Source organism: Austrofundulus limnaeus, unplaced genomic scaffold (assembly GCF_001266775.1).
Source record: "Austrofundulus limnaeus strain Quisiro unplaced genomic scaffold, Austrofundulus_limnaeus-1.0 Scaffold52, whole genome shotgun sequence".
NCBI classification, from domain to species: Eukaryota; Metazoa; Chordata; class Actinopteri; order Cyprinodontiformes; family Rivulidae; genus Austrofundulus; species Austrofundulus limnaeus.
Window position 1 is genome coordinate 1,547,338 of NW_013952454.1, and position 4,559 is coordinate 1,551,896.

The 4,559-nt window shown below is 42.1% G+C and overlaps 1 protein-coding gene across 1 annotated transcript in view; it reads right to left on the reverse strand.

Moving 5' to 3' along the window:
- Positions 1-4,559, reverse strand: part of chn2 (chimerin 2) — a 42,836-nt gene that overhangs the window by 10,258 nt on the left and 28,019 nt on the right. The gene's annotated exons all lie outside the window — the stretch shown is intronic.

Consider the following 4,559-nt stretch of genomic DNA (forward strand, 5'->3'; position numbering starts at 1 on the left):
GAGAGAGAGAGAGAGAGAGAGAGAGAGAGAGAGAGAGAGAGAGAGGCCTGGAAGGGAAGAGGCCAGGATGTTGAGAGTGAGATGCTGTCAGGACGGCTTCACACAGCTCAACAGCTCTCTAAAGCAGGATCAGCAGAGCAGACGGCCTCTTTATAGCACACAGCACATTCCCATTAGTGCGCTGCCTTCCGGCCACACTCAACCTCACTTAGCTGGAGATAATAAACCGGTCCCAGCAGTTCTCAGTCAGCGCTATGGGTCGTCTAAAGGGGTCACTTGTTTGCTCAAAGACTGACACAAGACTGCTCTGGATTAGAGCAGGGCTGGTGGTGGGTGGGGGTGAGTCGGGGGGTTGTGTCCTTGAAATAAAAACAGATCTTGACCTCGAGCTATGCGAGCCTGCTGGTGGAATTCCCCTCACTGCCATCCAGACTGGACCTAGCAGAGACACTTCGCCTGCAGACTGCACAATCTGTTATCTCACAGAAACAGCAGATCCAGACTATTCACCCAGATTCGGGGGGGATTACTGCCATAATTCCTGCACAGCAGTGTCCAAATCCAAGGAAAATCCCCCAAAGATGCTCATTTGCAGGTCGTCAGTCATCTAGTGTTTTTATTTTTTTTTGTCAGGGGGGGTTGTTGCTGTGTTCACACTGGATTACCAAGAGCACATGGCTACGATATGAAGCATGTGACACTGGTTGCTAATACACAACATAAAACTTGCTCCATAATAAATATGTGACCCATCACATCGAAACGAGGATTAAGTCTAAACATTGTATGTGGAGAAATAGGCGGATATAGTGTTCTGATTAAAACACTTGCAAACATTACATTTTGTCAAAATATAGCAAAGAAATGTGTTATCAATGTATCATTTCAATCAACTGTCTGATATATTTTCCTAAAAAAACTTTTTGAAGCACTTTTATGAGCATTAGCAACCAAAAACCAGATTCTGAGGAAAAACGTCTTAAAATGTTGAGATTTTCCCTGTGAGCTATCAACGCTTTTGTTTCTTTCCAGATGGGAAATCTCAATATTCAGTTACTATTTGAGGTTTCTTTTTCAAATGACATGAAAAAAAATTCTCATTAAAATTACTTAGGATTTAGACCAAATATTTGTGTATTATTGTAACCAACAAGACAAATTAAATAATATCTCTGGGTCTACTAAGGATATCAGGATGATCTAAGTATCAAAATGTAGCTTTTAAAGCAGGAATCTGAAAATATGATTAGGTCATTTTGACCAAATTTGACTTAATCCTCATTTTGATGTGATGGGTCACATATAAGCAGAATTTCCACTAAGTGGGTTCATTTCTTCAGGTTCACAGAAAGGGCCTAAAAGTTCAAGTGAACAAAATGCCCACAGATTACAGGATGATGGATAAAGAAGAAAAGATTGAGAAGGCTTTCTGTGGCAAATATTTATTTTTGGTTTTAACTTCCAGAGCGACAGAACAGGTGAAGCTATTTGTCCCGGCAGTTGACATTCTTTACGAAACATGCCACACAATTCATTTTTGCAGCTCTGCCTGTCTGTGTGGACAAATACACTGCTCAGAGATATTTTAGCCCTGTGAGGAGGGAGGGAGACAAGGAGTCCGGCACCTTTTGTCTGCGGGCAGATGGCCACTTGTCTCTTACAGAAGAGCAGGGAGGGAAAAGACACAAAAGGTGAACCGCACCAACAACAAGCTCTGCTTTCTTTGCGCTGGCTTTTATTCCAGAGGGGCTTTGTGAGTTCACAGCTGAGTGAACTGAAGAGCACAGTAAGACAACAGTGCACAACTCCAACCCAAAAATAAAAAAAATAAAAAAATAAAAAGCCTTGACAACACAACAAATGGAAAAAATGCTCATACTGTGAGAGAAAAAAGGAGCAAAGTGACACTTTTGTCCTCGTGTTGTAAATTAATCTTTGTTCTGAAGTCTGAGACTGAAAATAAATGAGCATTTTTACAAGTCTGAAAATGTAAAATTGACCCTGCTGTTCAACAACAAAAACTAAGAGTCTAGCATTTCTTGAAGAAAGGAATTCATGTCTAGCATGTCCCATTTTAAACAAAAAAAATTTGTCATCTGTTTGCCCTCAGGATATGTTTTGGGGATGATTCACAACTACTACGGCACCAAATATAGGCTCAGTGGGCCTCATGCAAGAACCGTTCGTACGCACAGATTTGTTCTTAAATTGTGCGTACRAGTGATTTAGAAGAATTTGTGGCATTCACCAATGTTTTCGTATTCTAAGATTTTTTCAGATACGAACAAAATTCACGAGTGGTCCAGACCTGTCGTATATTTTACGAGCAGTCAGTCTACTGTTATCCAGATGGATTTTCTTCACTAATAACTTTATTTTTCGTTAGTTTGAAGATATTTTGAGTTGAAAATAAATYACACTCCATAATTATGTTGACAATAGGTTATTCTGCTTGAATTAGAGTTAAAATTTTAAATGTAATAATTTAGACTAACAATATAAATTGTCCGTTCGTCCATTTTCCGCTGCTTATCCAGGATCCGGTCTCAGGGGCAGCAGCAAAGAGACCCTGCTCTCCCCAGAGACACTTTCCAGCTCGTCCTGGGGGACACCGAGACGTTCCCAGACCAGCGGGGATACATAATCCCTCTAGCAAGTCCTGGATTTTCTCCAAAGTGCCAGACTTATTTTGAAAACATTTTAAAATGCTTATTTCAGAACCGCAACTGAGACCACTTGAGACCGCGCGGGGGTGTACGGTGCGTGACGGTGTGGCTTCTGAATAAATGAAAATGATTTAACACAGTTGTTTATACTTTTAGCAGCTCTTTTTCTCCCACAGCTGACCTGCTAAAAATGACAGATTTTCTTTTCTGGATCTCTGACAGACGGACTTCAATCTCTGAACTCGTAAAGTTCTTCTTTTTAGTTTTCACTGTCATTTTCATGAATGGACACTTCCTGATATCTGAGGCAGGAAACATAGCCTTATATGGTGTTTTTGGGGTGGTAATTATGCTAATCTCCTCTCGCGTGCACGAGCAGCTGGATAGAACAGGTGGAATTTACGCAGCTCATTTACGCACGTTTCCTGAAGATAGAAGAGTTTGTTGAATCTGGCGTGACATGTTCGTACGAACCCTTCGTAYGWACAAAAGTAAGAGAAATTTAGGATAARAATACAAACATGTTCTTGCATGAGGCCCAGTGTCTGTAAAACTGATTGAGTTATAACCAGTGTTGCTTTTAATAAGATTGGTCAGCTGTGGCAGCCATCTTGAGTCCGGTTGACGTCAACATTTAATCARTTATAAAAGTACATCTGATGATACATTTCTGAGAGTTTCATTAAAATCCATCCTCGAGGTCAGGAAATATTTTGCTAACAGACAAACAAACACAAACACAGACACACATATTCAGCAAATGACCTGATTTCCTGGCTTTTAATAGCAGGGTTTTTAACAGCTTGTTAAAGCCTCAGCTTTTAGTATCGGGGTAAAGAAGATGAAGAGGTTGATGAAGTCGAGGACAACTTTTCACCTCCCGGTAGCATTTTAATTACACGAGCGCTCACAGTCGAGGCCTTATACAGGTATCAGCCCGACCCTGAGTAAATACAGGYTCATTTGGACTACACAGTGAGGCTACTGTGGCTGTCAGGCCTCGGGGCGTGTCTGTGTGTTTTGTACACACAAAGTTCAAAAAGCGAGCAAAGACCTGAGCCGAGAGGCCGGGTCCGTGCTTCCAGCATCTCTGAGCCGACGCCGGAGAGCGTTCCTTTGGAAAGTGACAAGCAGGTGGGTTTTAGAGACRCCTCCATTATCTCAACTGTCACTGACTGAGGTCCTCAAGAGCAAGTCTGGCAGGAAGAAGATATTGTCAGTTTAACAGACTCAGCTCGACGCCTGACAATCTGACATTTAGCAACAGATGTGCTCCACAGTCGCTGGAAAAGGCAGCCGGTAGAGTTAAAATCATCAAAAGCAGCTGAAAATCCCCCACAGAAGAACACTGTCTGACAGGTTTTAATGGCTCTGTACTCAAGTCAGACTTCAGACGCCCGTTAAAGGGGCAATATTATGGTTTCTCAGGCATACATTTAAATACTATACCATAACAAGGTATCTATGTCACCTTTAGTTGTGATTAAAATGCTGTTTTTATGTCWAAATAGAAAATAAAATTAYCTTCTCATCACTTCCTCTTCTAAACGCCTTGAAATTGGCCTCTGTCTCTTTAAGAACCACCTTCCGCTTCTGTCCCACCCATTTCAGTGCGTGGGGGGAGGGGGAGGGGGTCGCGCACACGCTATGATGCAGTTTACTTGGCATCTGAAAATACATTTCCTCAAAGGTATTTTGAATCTGAAAAGAGCTTCAGTGAGTGAGAAGGAGGTCAGCAGACAGTTTCAGTTTCACTTTCAGTTTCACCCGTTGTTTGCTTTGTTGCTGGGGGTGGGAGGCTCCGCCATGAGGAATCTCACCTTAAAGACACGTCCCAGAGGTGTTTCTGGCCCCCACCTGTCGTTTTGCTCCTCAGCATGGCTTCCTAAAAAC